The following is an 18270-nucleotide window of genomic DNA, read 5'->3' as shown; positions in this document are numbered from 1 at the left end:
TAAACCTCAGAGACTTCTTAAACAGATAATCAATAACTCCGAGTAACTTGTTGCATGTTTCTCCAGTACTGTAGGTCTCCATAAATGCATGCCTGAGAGTTTCCCCTAATTCAAAACAAGTTTTTATATTCTATATTTTCAGTTTTTACCAACTGTTAAACCATCCCTGTATTCTCCTTAGAGGACACTTCAATTAAGTGTGTTTTATTTTGTTCCGGTGGTAAAACATTTAAAATAAATTGCTTTCTGAATATGTATGAAATAATTTTATGAAAATAGAACTTAGCCCCAGGATGCAAAAACTCCAATGGCTCACTAAGCTTAGGGACACACATTTTGCCAAAATATATTAATATACTAAATCAAGCAAAAATCCTCCTGCAGTCTGCCACACCTGCCTTCAGTGTCATACTCAAGCCAAATATCTAAAGCATCAAAGCTTCTTCTCTACTGTATGAACCAAAAGCCATACTGTAAACAGAGTTGCTTCACAAAGAAGACGTGTCAACAGTTGAGAATCTCCATAATCCTGACAAGGAGTGCAAAATGCAAAACGTTTGTGCTGAAGGGAAACACACAGAGCTCTCTATAATGAAATGAATGAAACACCTTAAATGAGTGCAGCTTCCAGCAGATTGTAGAACACATAATGGTAAGTTTAAGTGGTGTAATTATTTAGAAAAATATGATTTGGTTTTAACAGGGCTGTTTAGGGCCATTTTATTTTGAATGTGAGAAAGCACCACTTGAATAATTAGCATATTCTTTGGATATGAAAAAATAGGTAGATAAATCTGTTGACCTGAACCTCCAGTGAATTATGCATTATCAGCGTCAGGCTTTTCTTTCAGATGTGCATCACCATCGATGGAAGATGTATTTGATTTTAACCAGGCTATTTTGAAGACTGTGCTCACTGATTTTTACCAACATGTGGATTTTGCAACTAGGGGTGAAAACACTTTAGACCTGGTTTACTCTTACATCAAAGATGCAATCAGAGCAGCACCCTGCCCCCACCTCGCATCATCGGATCACCTCTGTGTCATGCTAATTCCTGCATACAAGCCCCAGCTAATCACAGTTAAAGAGGTCAGAGTGTGGTCTGAGGGTGTCATCGAGGAACTCCAAGACTGTTTTGAATGCTCTGACTGGAATATCTTCTAAATATACATGAGTATGATTGTGTCAGCCTACATCAACCAATGCTTTGAGGAAATCATCATCAAAAAGAACATCACCACCCGAGCAAACCAATGACCCTGGATGAATGGGGAGGTTCGGAAATCGCTAAAAGCACGAAACTCAGCTTTCAAGTCTGGTGATAAAGAGGCACTGCACTGAGGGCAGCGCGTGCCAACATAAACCGTGCCATCAGATCAGCGAAGCAGAACCATAGCCAGAAAATCCAGTATCTTTTCCAAGATAGCAGCAACACCAGGAGGATGTGGAAAGGCATATGGGCGATTACAGATTGCAACTTTACCTGGACTGTAAACACCACCTCACTGGTCAAAAGGGCACAAAAGTGCATGTACTTCCTGGGGAGGATGAGGAGAGCACACCTGCCCCCGCCCATCCTCACGCCTTTTACAGAAGCACAATAGAGGGCGTTCTGACCAGCTGTCTCACTGTTTGGTGTGGAGGCTACTGTGCCTCAAACTGCGAGAAGGTGAGGAGAGTAGTGAGAACTGCAGAGAAGATCATTTGGGCTCCTCTCCCCTCCATAAAAGACATTTCATCCCAGCGCTACATGTCCCGAGCCCATAACATCATAAATGACTCCTCACACACCCACCATGGACAGTTCTTCCTGCTGCCCTCTAGGAAGAGGCTCTGCAAAAGCTTCTTCCCCACTGCCAATACACTGCTGAATGTTGGAAAAACCCGTAAATCATATCTCTCTCTTACATTTGATCACAATGTTTACATTTTATCACTGCTGCACTTTAAGAAATGGAAATTTCTTGAGAGCTGTATTGAACGAAATCTCATTTTGTATACACTCTGTGTTTACAAAATGACATTAGAGTTTGTCTAAGTCTAAAGTATAGGTAAGTCATCTGCAATGCCTCAGGAAAGGTGCAAAATCAAAACAGCAGCATGGTTTGGTAAACAAAATGAGAAAAAATGCATGAAAACAATATAAGAAAAATATGTATTAAAACTATACATTTTTATTGCACATTATGAAATGTTTAGCAATTCATAATGTATGATGTATGATGATGTAATGATGAGTATAAAGCTACTGTGGGACCAGCTCAGCCAGAGGCACGTCAAGTTCCCAAACCCAAGAAGCGAGATCTGTTCTGGGGATGGTGGAGGTATTTCTGGTCTGGTCAGGAAGCTTCTTTCTTCACAATGTCAGTATATCTTTAATGTACAGCACTCACCATCATCTGTGGCACCAGTCAGTAAAAGACAGGGCAGGGACATGAGAGAGATTTATCTGGTCAGCATATTCTGTATAGTGCTCCTGCAGAAGATGGCAAAAACTGAAGAGGGGAGATCTACCTTCTGATGTACCTTCAGCAATTTGTGCACTGCAAAACTTTATTTATCAAATCTTAGGGCAAGGTTAGGGTATCTATTATCTGCATCACCATGAATTTATGGTGCTGGCCCTTTCCACTGCTGTGTTGTTAATGACAAGAGGTTTGTAGCTAAGGCTGACTCCCCCTGAAATCATTGATGATCCTTGTGGTCTTTTTAATATTCAGGACAAGGTTTTTGGTTTTTCACTAATCGGGTATTGCCCTCACAAATAAGGCCAACTACTGCGGTGTCATCTGCAAACTTCAAAAAGTAGTTTGTGGTAGCCATGGGTCATCGGTCGTGTGTCTACAGGGTGTAAAGGAGGGGTCTACTGGTGAAGCCTTGAATGAGCCCAATGCTGAGAGACGCAACACTATTCATGTCCACCTGCACAGGTTTGTGTCAAACCAAATCAAAGTGGCTGTTGGGCTAGTCTAGGAAGTTGATATTTTTACACAGGAATATCAACAGGGGGGGAAGTTTTATAAATCATTATGGCCAAAATGACAGAACAGAAATGTGAAAAAAATCATCTAGCTTTACTGAAGTTAAGTCTTACTAATTATTTATATTTAAAGCAGAAAAATAACTATTTTATTATTAAACAAAGACAAAATTACTGCAGATTTGAATTTTTTTTTATTGTAAGCAATTTACATTAGCAGTTAGCTTTAGTAACTGAGATTACCAAAAGATTCCGATGTGTCAAATCCAGAATGTTCAACTAAAGAGGCTAAAGGCTCTTAAAAATTAACTAATTTGTTGTTTTACATTCAGCCCTTCTTTTTTCAGCTGAAAGTTTTGTCCTTTTTCATAGTGTGAATGTACCTCAGACATGTCTCAACCTACCAGAAACATTAGTACCTAGAGGGCACCAATGCATGCATAGGGGAAGCATTCAAACTCCATGCAGTGAGAGCCAAAGCCAGCCTTCTTGAACAATTTTCAAAAGAATTTGTATCTTTATATTTAGAACCTTCCAAAATAAAGTTGAACATCGTTACAACTTGACAGTTCTTGGAATTGTAGTGGGAAAAAAACAGATTTTTGAAAAACCAATAAAGCAGACATCTGCCAGGACTAAAAAAACTGAAAAAAATGTATTTATATTACTCTGCTTTGGATACTTCTTTTTTTGCTAAATGGATCCCAGTACCCAGTTTGAGTTCTTCTAAAATACACAAGGTTTATCTAATTGATCATGCATTTATAATAAAAGTGAAAACATAAAAATATACCATTTTTAAATAGTATAAACTTTGCATTTTCTTTTGTTGTCAAATTAACTTGTACAGAAGAATTTATTTTTGTATTTCTCAAATGTTGGTGAACTCACAACAAACACTAACCTAATACTACTTCAAATTAGTTTCTGTTTATTTAAAGCAAGACAAATCTTTAGTAATTCAGACAAATAAATAAAAAAAATGACACGGTAACTTCTTAGGAATATGCAGAAAATACTTCATTTGTGTAAAAAAACTGCACCTTTATGTCTATTGATGGGAATTTTCAGAGAATAATAAGACCTTGAAATCATTGTTATCTAAAGAGTGTTTGTTTAACTTTGAGATTTTAGTCAATAGCTGAGAAATGTTTTGCTCTGCCAAGCAATGATCCACAATGGTTTGCTTTGTGGAGTGAATTCTTACATATATTTTAACATACCAATCAAGTCATAGAGCAGAGCAAAAAATAAAAATAAATAAATAAAATAGTTATAAAGGGGTGCTTTGTGTACAATTTTAAGGGAATAGATTAATTCAATTACGTCTGGAATAACATTGTAAGAACTTTATGTGTAAAAACCCAGCACTTTGAATTCTTTCCAGATGCACTGTACATATTTTCCTAGATAAAAGTGCCATCCTTATGAAACCTAGATAGTTTTTGAAGCGATAGACTTAATTCTAAAGTAAAAAAAAAAATAATGCTGTTTAAATAATGTGTTGAACCCCCTTTGTTGAGCCTATTTCTATACCTATTCAAATCATCTTGCATCTTTTGCACCTTTACAGATATAAAAGCAGTTTATTTGGTTTCCGTAAAACTCGGATCGGTTTACTGAAGTCAAAAAGTGAAAACTTAGTTGTCTCGGGACATAGGGTATGTTAATACAGCACTGGATGATTCACAGTGAGGGGTGACAGCTCTTTGAGCACTCACTGTTCTTCTCACAAGTGCCAGGAACTGTATTTTTTTATTTTTTTGGAGGGGGGAGGAAGAGGGGCTTGCAGTGACGGGTGCCAAAAAACCTTCCTTCTAGACCTTCTTTTCAATGCAGGCAGGGGACAAACTCACACAGGTTTCAAGGAAAAGTTGTGCTTGACAGCATTTGAAAACAGAGTAAAATAATATCCTTTTAAGACCAGCTGTCAAACTCCATGCTCGCTGACATTCACACATCAGCAATTGTGAAAGTAACTTGAATAAAAACTATAGCAAGTTCACTGATCAGAATGCTTAGTTCTGTCCATAAAATTTAAGACCATAAGAAAATTCCTACCATAGTTTTAAAATTAATAAAAAGACAAATACATCAAATCTTTCTTGTGATGCTCTCCTTTTATGAATCTTGGATGTTTATTTCATTCCTGGAGTTTCACTATGATTTAATGCCCCATTTTTTTCTGTATGATATTCAATATAAAAAATTTGGCTTAGACAAAATGTTCCAATAAAGAGACTCAATTGAATAAATACCTTACTTTATCTAATATATAGAAAAAGGGTGTGAAGTGCAATAGATTTGGAACAAAATGAGACAGGAAGACAGGAGAAGTAAAGAGAGTAAAAAAAAAAAAAAAAGAAATCATAGCAAAAACTTACAGGACAGACTAGACCTTCTGTAACATTTGAAAAAGGAAACTGACAGTAATGGCCATTGAAAGATGGAAAATATCAACGAAAATTCCTAATCCGGGGAAACAGGTAAATGGCCTGAGAGTACTGAGCACAGACAGGTTGGCTGATTTAATGACTGTAACCTTCTTGCCCAGAGATATGTTACATTAATGGAGTTATATGAAATCTACAAAACATGAATGAAATATAGAGACCTAATGTACAACATATGAGATGTAAATAATAATAATAAAAAAATAAGTCCTTGGAAAAAAAAGAAAACATCCGACTATCAAGAACCCAGGAAAATAAATACAGAAGACAAGATCTAACAACAAAAAGCAAACACCTAAAGATTGTGACAGAGTGTTATATTTAAATGTTATGAAACATTCTTAATTTTTTCAGAATCTCTAATCATTTAGTCAGTAATTTATGCATATCATGTTTGCTACTTGACTCAAGGAGGGAACTGCTCTTCAAATGTGATTACTTTTAATTTAGGGCACTTGAAATTTGTAATTCTTAGAGTTTGCTGCCACTTTTTATTCATGCAAGTTCTGTATTTACACAAATGAATTACTTACCAATAAAATTTTTCTAATGAGAAATAAAACATATTGAAGAGAAAAAAATTTACAGATTTCTGTTAATAGATCATTTTATCAATGCAAAGTTTCCCAATAAACAAACATTGACATTAAAATAAAAGCTTTAGCCATCAAAGCTTACTGTAGACTCTGATCTTTGTATGACGTAATGTTATCACATCATTCACACACTGCTTTGTTTTAAAAAGATATAAATATAAAAAATATAAACGCGGATGTCTGGGGGACTGTGATTCGACTACAGCTTATGAATGCTGGTGTACCATAAATGATAAATTATGAACAGTTCAGTTTGTGCCTTCAAGTCGTTGCCCATAGGAAGACATTACTTGGATATAACCTAACGGAATAGCTTCAGAACAGCTCCGAATGACACAAAACTCATATGGGTGAGTAGAACATGATGTAATAACGTAAAATTAAGGGCCCAATGTAAAAAAAAAAAAAAACGAAATTCTCCTTTAAGGGGTTTATCAAGTTTTTCTATTAAAAACCAAAACAGCATAAAGGGCAATGTGCATCTTTGTCACATAATGTAAATAATCCCAGATCAATTCATGTGTCTTCTCTAGCATATCTCCACTCTGGTATTACTTCTCTTGCAAATACCAGTAAGGTCCTGCTTAAGAATGAAGAGCAGCGCCATCCAACGGATGGTGGTAACATTAACAGAATGAAAGCATTTCCTTTTAAGAGGATGTTATTAATTAATCATATGGAAGAAGTTTAATTCAATAAAACATTAATCCACAATGTGCTGGTGATGATTATAGGTCATCCAGTTCATAGTCATTTCAAAAAAGTAAAAAAAAAACAATCCACTGAACTTTGCTTCCAAGTTTGAAGACGTTTCGCTTCCCATCCAGGAAGCTTTTTCAATTCAAAATGTAAGAATTAAAGCTTTATGTAGTAGCCCAAAAACTCTAACAGACAGAGTTGATACCTTCCTGCTATCATCTTAAGCCCATGCAGGAGACAAAAACATCTTGCTTGGTCAGCCAAACCAACAATTGCCCTTAACAACCCCCCTTTCACAGGCACAGACCAGTATCGGGTATTGCAGGCTAACAAAGAACCCAAAACTGACTCCCCATTCCTAAGGGTTCGACCCGTTCTTCGGGTTCAATTTGTATGTCATCTAAGCCAAAACAAGCTTTTGCGCTACTGTATAAGGCTTGTAACTCAATGCTGATTCTAACATTTTAAAGTGAAAAAAACTTCTTGGATTACAGGAGAAATGTCTTAAAACTTGAAAAGAAAGTGCAGTGGATTTTTTTGTTCCACTTCCATATGGTGCTCTTTCCTCGTTCTGGCTTGGAGAGCGGCTTCCGGGTTTTTCCTCCTCACTTGCGGCTTGTTGGGTCATTACTAGAGGAGTATAAGAGCTACGGACTGTCACCACCTCAATGCCAGAGTGTTTGCCAGTATTGGGTACTCTACCTCCTGAGATTAGCTGAGTCTAATTCTTGCCTTTGTCTCTCTGAGCCTAAGCTTTTGCCTTTGTCTCTTTTTGTGTTCTCCAGGAAGGAAACCCTCCGGATCCGCTGGATAAGCCTGGTCCTTCTCCTCCCTTGGAAGGAAAAACTTTCGTCTCTCTGAGTAAGGGAAAACCTTAATCTGAGCCGTTCAAGCCCACCTCTGGAAACCCAGTGGCAGTCTGTTCCTTTGCTCCTCTGGACCAAACTCTAGTCTGCCTGTCCACCCTCCAACCAGTTTTGCACCTCTGGACTAATTCCCCACAAACAGGACCCAAGGATCACCAAGAAACCCCCAAACGCGAGCCCACTCAAAACAATTCATTGGCCTTGTTCAGTTTCCCTACGGACCGCAAACTCATCCTGTGATCTCCCCCTTAAGAGTTTTGGGTTCCAGTTCATCAGACCGCTGGGTTCCCAGCTGAGAAATACCTGCTTTCTATCTCTCTCTCTCTATGCATTGTAACCCTCACCAATAAACCTGTTGACTGTTACTTGCTCTCTGAGTGTGTTTCCTACATGTGGGTTCAAGCACTCAAACCCATCATGACACTAGCAACAAGAAAAATAACTAATAATAAAAGGAGACTTAAACAATATAAACAGTGAACAGAAGACAATACAGGAACAACAAAACTCAAAACAAAAGGTACAAACTCTTACAGAAAATGCATATTGACAATAATAACAACCTAAACTAATTCAGAAACATGCTTAAGTCAAAATCGTAAATATATGTGGATCAACATATGGCTGAATTTCAAATATAGAAGGTCCTATAATAGACGAGTTAATAGCCCAAAAGGACACAATACCAGCTTTGCTTTACTCCACTCCCTTTACCAAATACAGTTAACTCTATCTATCATCAGTGAGATGCATTTATGGCTCAATATTTTACAGAAATGACTCTCAGCTTTCTTACTCTGACAATTCACATCATATACTTCACATTATAATATTTCTTTCATCGCTAGACAGCTAATACATCAAAGAATGCTGCACTTTTCTCAAACTGGTAGGGTTGTAGAAAAGTATTATGTGCTTAAAAAAAATCTGAAAATTTGTTCCTCTATATTACTTATCAGTGCAAGTCACATGTAACCTGACAAATTCTCTGTTGTTTAATCAAAACCATTTTGTTGAATAGAAAAACAAAACAATCAAAAACACAAAATCATAATTTGCAGGTATTCTATTCTTGAAGAAGCGAAATAGCGATCATATAGGTGTTGTTTGTTTCTGACCAATTACAGACGCAGTTAGTGGCATTTGTTTAAATGCATTTCCAGACACCTCAATATGATAATCACAAAACACAGTAATACAATTGTAACTCATCAGAATATTCTTTTCAGTTCACAAACATTTATTCTGTGGCATTTCAGAACCGCAACAATGTTTAATCTCTACCCTCCTTCCACACCTGAAGCACCACAATAAGTTATTTTGTTTTTTAGTGCATAAAAAAAAAAAAAAAAAACTCCTCAGGAAAAACTGTGAAATTATCTTGTACACCTATTTTATGAGCACAGTCTTAAACCTTAAACTTATCAGCATTGAGTCACTACTGGCCAAGAGCAACTGTTTATTGCTTGCAGAGTGATGAGTGTAACATGACCACTTAAGAATTAGAGCAGCTTTAACAGTTTAATATTCTGCAGGGAGAGGCATGTCTAGGTTATCATTTTCTGCACACAGCTTGCCTAAAATACAACCTCCCACTTTATTTTTATTTTAGTCCTGTTGGGAAATAAAATAATAAGGCACTAAAAACAACATTCTTCCATACATGAAAAACACCTCACTGTAGCTAAAAGACATATTTGCACAAAGCATATCATTACTCTATATCACACAGATTTTTATTGTTGTGCGGATGTACATTAATAACTGAATATGATATCACACTGCTTCTTATACTGTGATATATGTTAACTTATCTGAAAAGAAAATACCTATTTCTAAACACAACAAGATGTGGAACATTAAGGGCTATAGTGGCTTTAAAATTGCATTATTAGATGTGTTAGATCCAATAATTTTGAACTGTACGTTTAAGTTTGGTTAAGAGGCTAAAACTTCATGGGGTAACTGTCATAAAGGGGTATTCCACTTGTATTCTTTAGTCATATCCAATTTTGTGTTGCTGTTGTTGTTTCGGAAAGGTGAAGCTCAGCCATTGTGGAGGTTATTTCTAATGTTCTGTAGTTCAGCACATGTGGCCAGTAACAAAAAAATAAAAAAGTAGGCAAGTTTGATGTTAGCTGTAGCAACCCATAGGGGTAGGTGAATCTCAGTCAAAGCTGACATTGCATGCACATATTACATATGCATTATACAAAATAACACTGGATAATTAGGACATTTGACACATTTCTTAATGTAGTTGTATAAAAGGGTCGTATAAGCATGGATTGACATTGCTGCTGCCACCGTATCGTACGATATCCAAAAATATATAGAATACACTATTTTATTTTTATTAGAAACCCAAAAAAATTTGTTTTAGGATCTTTGTGCAACAATAAACCAAGTTAAATACAATATACCAGATTAATTAAAAGCATACCAAATATGTTTGCTCTACTTAGAAAAGCATATCCATGAAAAATGTTTGGTGTCTTTTTACATCAAGGGTTCCAATGGCAAAAAGGGAACCATTCTTTATCTGTGGTCTGAGGGTGCACAGAATCTTTTAGACTGCATTAAGAGGCCTCTGAGCTGCACCTATGACCCACCTACTCTGAAGGATAATGCTTCAGTGATCAGAAAGCCCAAAATTGTTATCTTTCATTCTGGTAAGGGACTCAAAACCAAAGACTGACTGAGGTGAAAGTCAGCATTTAATAATGAAATAAAAAAGACAACAGGTTGATCTTGCACATGAAGAACAGGGCTTTGATTAAAAGCAGTGTAATGAAGAAATGGGCATTAGCCTTAGAAAATTTGCCAGAAATAACACTACATGCCTGCCCCAACTTCTGAGTATTGTTTCGCCAAGTCTATGAAATTCCTGCAGTATATTTTAGAAATATGTTTATAAAAGAAAAATACATAATCAAGCAGGTGAAAGTCAGTCTGTGCTCATTCTGAACTCATGAGTTCTTCCCTCTTTTAAAGTTAAATTAGCAATAAGAATACTAACTAAATCTGAAAATACAAACTAAAGGTCACCAGACAAATGTTAAACATCACTCTTTGGATGAACCCAGTTTTACAATGCAGGCAGCATATTCATTGTTTGGTCTTGGCACAGAGGCGTTAGAAAAAAAAAGTAACAAAATATCTGGAAAACAACAGGTACATCTCCAACAATTAGAATGTTTTGAAATTGTTTCATACAGCATTACTTATTTATTTGTTGAATAAATAAGAGTTCTGATGGATGGTTTGAATTGTGAAGATAATGTAACCCTAGTTTGTTTAGTGTAAGGCCTGAAAAATACATATAAATACACACACACATTTTATATATATATATATATATATATATATATATATATATATATATATATATATATATATATATATATATATATATATATATATATATATATAGCCTCAGTCACTTGAGAGAATTGGGGGCTGTTGGATTAAGAGAAGCCCATATCCCTGAACAGCACACAGAGCTTTTTACTTTACATGATTAATTCACAATTATAATTAAATACCAAACAAGATAGTCTCTAAAAAAAATTGACATTTAGTTGTCATCCACCTCTGTTAGATGTACGTTTTGTCTCCGACTCACAAATTGCTTCTCGCCTGCTTTCTCCTCTCATCAGTGGCCATATCTTTACTTCAAACAGTGCAGAACTTGAAACACTATTTCCTCTAAAGTAAGAAAAGCATTCGGTGATACAGAGTTAACAGCATCCACTATTCATGAGACAGAGGATTAATTAGATATCATCTATTAAAACAGGGGAGGTGGTTGTTATAACTCTTTATTTGCAATTCTATATCAAACCTGCAGAAGTTGTTTCACAGATGTTGGCGCAGCATGGATGTGTGTAATTACATTCTTTTGTTCCTCCTTTATCCTGCTTGAGAATTTGTGCTTGAACTCTATTTCAAGGTCTCCCACTCATCTGTCTTTACCAGAGTAAAAGATGAATGGAGCATAATGGGGTGGCATACTGTTAACATGAAAGTGGGTAGCTGTTGGCTACCAGAAATGGGACTAAGTGACTTAAGATTCCAGCAATTACTTTACAGAAGCAAAACGTGGTGTGTAACAAAATGTTATGCCTGAAACTGCTGCAGTTTTAAATAAACACAACATTTGTCACCACGCTAAAGTGATGCAGTATGTAGTCAAAGTCAGCTCTACCTTTTCTGATGAACATATCTATCTTTCTTAGCCCTGGATGCAACGGTAATATGCTTTATGTTTCAGACTTGTATTTTGAATAAGTAGATTTTGCTCATCTGAGAGGCATACTGTAGATAAGCAGCAAATAAAAGTTAATTACATATGCTAATTTGAATAAGTTAAAGTAACCAGCTCTTGCAGAAGCCACCTAGTGTCATATTGTATTGTATATTTTTGGTAGAGGAATCAAAACACTCAAAAACCTAAAAAAAAAAAAAAAAAAAAAAAAAAAAAACAGAGTGCCAAACAGAGTTAGAAATGTAGGGGGAAAAAATGCCATTGTTTTGTTGCAGCTCTTGTTCTGTTGAGTTCACAGCTTCTTTTCGTTAGAGGTGTCTAGCATTGGAAGTGGGCCTGTATACTGCTCTTATGCATTGGTAGGACCCTATGGAGACATCCAAGAAATTCTGCACTTAAGCCTTTTGTAAAGTAGCACCAAGACCATGAAAAGTAGGCTGCTAATATGACTGTCATCATAGTGGAGGTCCCTCCGATACAACAAGAGAGGGAGGATTCCCTTCAAACCACCACCGGGTCAATGGGAAGACCCTCAGTTTGGGAGTTTGGAAGGAAAGTTAATTTGTTGTTGGTATTTAATGGTCTAGCTGTGTCTTTTATTTTGCGTAGCTGCAGGACAATTCGGATAAAGAAAGAAGAAAGTAAAAACTTTTGATTATAAAAGAAGGCCCTATTGAAATAATTTCATTTTCAAAGATTCATCAATCCTGTGAAAAGAAGCAACATTTTATTAAACTGAAACAGGAGAGGGCACCGGTTAACTTTCTCCAAGAAACTGTTTAAAGTCAATCATAACACTAAACGTTACAAAGACATTGATTTGAATATGTTTTCTCCTCAAAACAAAACACAAAAGGTGTGTTTTCATACTAATTTCAAGCTCCGTTAACTACGAACACCTGTCTGAGGAAAAAGATGCAGAGGGAAAATTTATTAAGATCTCTGGGAGAATAGAAGAATTGGAGGGGACTTCCGGTGGCGCCATGATGTGAAAAGCAGGAGAAAAGGCTGCTCTGAAGAACACGATTAAAACTAGCGTTAAAATAAGGTAAAAACAGTAGAACATAGAGAAAACTCGCTCTTAAAGTGACATAGATCACCCATGGAAAATATGGTCAAGAAAGGAAAGAGTATGGAAGAGAAAGGCGGAAAAGAAAAGAGTGCCGGAACCCCGAAAGTACAGAGCCATGCAGGGGAGCGCTCGGAGCCGCCGAAAGGGGACCGTGACTCGGCCATACTTATCGAGCTACGAGAGCTACGAAAAGAGCATGCGGAAGCGGTAGGAGATAATAAGCAAGCAATGGCTAGAGTTGAAGCGAGTATTGGGGAGCTCATGGTCAGAACAACATCCCTGGAGCAGAGAGTAGCTCACATGGAGGAAAGATTGGGAAATAATGAAGATAAGATTGCGCGGGAGGAACGGGTGGCGACATTCCTGCTCCGGGAGGTGACCAAAATATCAGAGAAATGCAACGACCTGGAGTCGAGGATGAGGCGCAACAACATACGAATCCATGGCATCCCCGAGGGTGCAGAAAAAAATGACACCATAAGCTTCATAGCACAATTTATTAAATCCCATATTAAAACTACAGACGGGATGGACCTGCGTATAGAAAGAGCGCACCGGTCACTGGTGAATAAGCCAAAGGATAGCACAGCGCCTCCGAGGGCGATCATTGTGCGCTTTTTGGATTATAGGGTGAAGGAACAGGTGATAAAAGAGGCCTGGAAACAGAAGATCTGCTATGAAGGACAGACTGTTTATTTCAACCAAGATTACACAACAGAGGTCCAAAGGAAAAGGAAGCAGGTGAGAGACGTCATCAAACAGCTGAAGGAGAGGAACGTGAGGGCGCAGTCCCCCTATCCGGCCCAACTCAAAATATTTCTGGACACTGGAACAAAGATATTCAGCACAGTGGAAGAAGCGGCGCCTTTGCTGAAAGAAATGGGCATCAAGGTGAAGGAAGACAGACTAGAGAGAATTCAGCACGTGATGGCGCAGACGGCAAAGGGGACCAGTCACAGGGATAAGCAGTCGCGGCCCGAAATCACGGAGGCGGACCTGAGAGCGCTCCTGGAGTGATGACGTCAGCTGAGGTGGCATCGTAATAAAGATTACCATATGTATGTATACATATATGTATGCCGTTAAAGAGAAACTAATTGCCATGACCTGCAAAAAGGAAAGGACAAGGGAAAAAAAAAAAAAGGGAAAAGAGGACAAAAAAAAAATGATATTCGTTTTGTTCATAAAAAAAAAAAAAAAAAAAAAAAAAAAAAACGCTAGTTGTAAAATAATTTGATAGATTACAAGAAAATCGTGTTCATTAAAGAGTAATATTGAGGAGTTTCAGTCTTTAGGGCTTTAGACAACTATTAAGAAGCTGTCAATGCACGCAGTGCTTGTTCATCAGAGAGAAGGTCACAGCTCTCTGATGTTAGGACTCTTGGAAGTTCATTGTTCATATTCCAGACATTGTTATGGGGTTTATATCCCAATAAGTGTGTTTATATTTTGCTCTTGTTTCTTCTTCTCAGTTGAGTTTATGTTTTGTGCAATTTACTTTTCTTTTCAAAGAGGTGTCAGGTACAGCACAGCTCCAGATATGATAGCAATATGAATGGGCTAAATATAGCATCTTACAATGTCCACGGCCTAAACCATCCTATTAAACGTAAGAAGATTTTGACTCAACTAAAAAACCTACAATGTTCCATAGCTTTATTACAGGAGACACATCTAACTGAGAGTGAACACAGAAAACTAAAAAGGGAGTGGGTCAGTCAAGCATATTATGCTTCATTTGGTAAAAGGAGGGGGGTAGCAATCTTAATCAAAAAAGGGATATTGTTTGAAGTTGAAAATGAGGTAAAGGATAAAGAGGGAAGATATGTAATGATAGTAGGACGAATAGGAGATATGACAATATCAATATTAAATATATATTACCCAAATGAGGAGAAGGACACTTTCTTGAAAGAAATAGTCAAAATAATAACAAATGATGCAAAAGGAATGATACTGATGGGAGGAGATTTTAATACAGTACAAAATAATATATTAGATAGATACCCTTCTGACTTGGGACCACAGACAATAAAGTCTAGAATGCTAAATAATGTTACCAAAGAACTTGGTCTTATTGATGTTTGGAGAAGTATCAATCCTAACAAGAGAGACTACACATTCTACTCAAATCCACACAAAAGCTACTCTCGAATAGACTATTTATATATATCTCAACAACATATACATAAAGTATTAAAATGTAACATAGAAAATATAACTATAAGTGATCGTGCACCTATTCTGCTAACTTTAAGTACAAGTGAACAATCTTGCTTTAGATACTGGAGAATGAATGTATCGATCATCTCCAATGAAAATATTGTCAAAGAAATCAAAGAGTCAATTAAGGAATACTTTGAAATAAATGATAATGGGGAAGTTTCACCAACAATATTATGGGAGGGAGGAAAAGCAGTGATAAGAGGGAAAATTATAGAAATAACATCTAGAATGAAAAAAGCCAGAATGAAAGAACAAAACGAGGTGGAAAATAAGATCAAAGAATTGGAAAGGGAACACAAATTAGGGGATAAAAATATAATGGGAGAACTTAAAAAGGCAAAGGATAAATTAGAAGAGATATTAACTGTCAAAGCAGAAGGTTCTCTACGCTTTACAAATCAAAGGTATTACGAAATGGGTAATAGGGCGAGTCGTCTTTTGGCATTTCAACTTAGGAAAGCCCAAGTAAATAGGCACATCTCCAAAATAAAACACCCCTTGAATATGCAGATTAAAACACAACCGAAAGAAATAGCCGAAGCGTTTGCAGAATATTATAAAAACCTGTATGATGATTCAGACAGAAATAATCAGGAAGATGAAACCTCTTCTTTTCTCAAAAGAATTAATCTCCCAACCTTATCAGAAGAAGAATCGCTGGAAATGACGCGACCTATAACTCCACAGGAAATTCTGAAAGTTATTAAAACCCTCAAAAACAACAAATCCCTGGGGACAGACGGACTGCCAGGGGAGTTCTACAAAACATTTAGGGAAGAACTAACGCCAGTATTATGTAAGGTATTTAACTGCGGAAGGCCCCAGGTCCCGACAACATACCTGGGCGGGTGCTCAAGGAGTGTGCAGGTCAGCTAGCTGGTGTCCTCACGGACATTTTTAACACCTCGCTGGAGCAAGCCACAGTGCCAGCATGCTTCAAGTCTGCCTCCATCATCCCAGTGCCAAAGAAACCTCAAGTCACCTGCTACAACGACTACCGGCCCGTCGCACTGACTCCCATCATGATGAAGTGCTTTGAAAGGCTGGTAAAGGAACGCATCGTCTCCAGTCTCCCCCCAACACTCGACCCGTTCCAGTTTGCCTACCGGCGAAACCGCTCCACTGAGGACGCCATCTCCTCTGCTCTTCACCTGAGCCTGGCCCACCTGGAGGAGAAGAACACCCACGTGCGGATGCTGTTCCTGGACTTCAGTTCAGCGTTTAACACCATCATCCCACAGCACCTGGTGGAAAAGCTGGAACATCTGGGCTTCAACACACCCCTTCGAAACTGGCTGCTGGACTTCCTCACCAACAGACCTCAGTCGGTCCGGGTCGGTCAGAACACCTCTGACGTCATCACCCTCAGCACGGGCTCCCCTCAGGGCTGCGTCCTGAGCCCCCTGCTGTTCACCCTGATGACATATGACTGCGTCCCCAGGTTCACCACCAATCACATCGTGAAGTTTGCGGACGACACAACGGTGGTGGGCCTCATCAGGGACGACAACGACCGGGACTACAGAGAGGAGGTGGAGCAGCTGGTGGGCTGGTGCAGTGAAAACAGTCTGATCCTGAACGTGGAGAAGACGAAGGAGATCATCGTCGACTTCAGGAAAAACCGCCCCCACCATGCTCCACTGCTCATCAACAGCTCAGCTGTGGAGGTGGTCAGCAGCACAAAGTTCCTGGTGGTGCACATCACGGACAACCTCACCTGGACTGTAAACACTTCATCTCTAGTGAAGAGGGCACAGAAGCGCTTGTACTTTCTGCGGAGGATGAGGAGAGCCCGCCTGCCCCCGCCCATCCTCACAACCTTCTACAGAAGCACCATAGAGAGCGTTCTGACCAGCTGTCTCTCTCTGTGGTGTGGAGGCTGCAGAGCCTCTGACTGGAAGAATGTGAGGAGGGTGGTGAGGACAGCAGAAGGAATCATTGGGGCTCCTCTTCCCTCCATTAAGGACATTTCATCACAGCGCTGTGTGTCCCGAGCCCGTAATATCATCAAAGACCCCTCACACCCCCACCATGGACTGTTCTCCCTGCTGCCCTCTGGAAAGAGGTTCCGCAGCATCCGCTGCAGATCCACCAGGTTGTGCAACAGCTTCTTCCCCACTGCCATCAGACTGTTGAACCTTTGATCCACAAACCGAACTCTGCACCTATTGCACATTATCGGGCATCAAATGCTGCTGAACTTTTAACTTTTAGCCCTTTAATTGTTCATCTCATTCTATTTTCAATAACGCATTTTTTGCACAAATGCCTATTTGCACTGAATCCACTGCAACTTGCACACTGTCTCTTATCCTCTGCACTGTTCACACTTTGACCACTGCTGCACTTTTTGTATTTTTCTATAACTTGAGCCATTTGAAATATCAATGCAACGTTCATAAGCTGTATGTAACGCAATTTCGTTCTGTATGCACCCTGTGCATACAAAATGACAAATAAAGAAGTCTAAGTCTAAGTCTAACTATGCACTAACGATGGGAGACCCCCCTAAAACATGGTCTGAAGCCATTATATCTGTGATATATAAAGAGGGTAAAGACTCAACCTTATGTGAGGGTTATAGACCTGTGAGTTTACTATGTAACGACTTAAAAATACTAACTAGTATATTGGCAGAAAGAATACAAAAATATATAAAAAAAATAATTAAACCAGATCAAACAGGATTTATCCCAGGCAGGCAGGGAGCAAACAACATTAGAAGGACACTAAATGTAATATCATGTGCAAAACTTAAACCACAATCTTCCCTCCTGATTAGTTTGGATGCCCAAAAGGCTTTTGACAGGGTAAAACTGAGTTTTCTATACCAGACATTACTAGGATTTGGGTTTTCAAAGCAATTTGTTGAATGGGTGAAAATAATTTATAAAAATCCAAAATCCCGAGTTCGAATTAATGGATATTGCTCAGAATTTTTTGATCTCAAGAGAGGAGTTAGACAGGGGGACTGTTTAAGTCCACTACTATTCGCGGTTAATATAGAACCATTAGCAGAAGCAATAAGACAGAATAAAAAAATTCTTGGAATAAGAGATGAGGGAGGGGTAGAACATAAAATATCATTGTTTGCAGATGACTTACTAG

At 38.1% G+C, this 18270-nt stretch overlaps 1 protein-coding gene across 5 annotated transcripts in view; it reads right to left on the bottom strand.

Moving 5' to 3' along the window:
• The window catches only part of LOC119782075 (rho GTPase-activating protein 42), a 138216-nt gene that overhangs the window by 82385 nt on the left and 37561 nt on the right, over nt 1-18270 (bottom strand). The window lies entirely within an intron of this gene.

This window comes from Cyprinodon tularosa, unplaced genomic scaffold (genome assembly GCF_016077235.1).
Source record: "Cyprinodon tularosa strain WSP-4 unplaced genomic scaffold, ASM1607723v1 ctg188, whole genome shotgun sequence".
NCBI classification, from domain to species: domain Eukaryota; kingdom Metazoa; phylum Chordata; class Actinopteri; order Cyprinodontiformes; family Cyprinodontidae; genus Cyprinodon; species Cyprinodon tularosa.
Note: the sequence above shows the minus strand (reverse complement) of the source record. Positions and strands in the feature narration are given on the sequence as shown.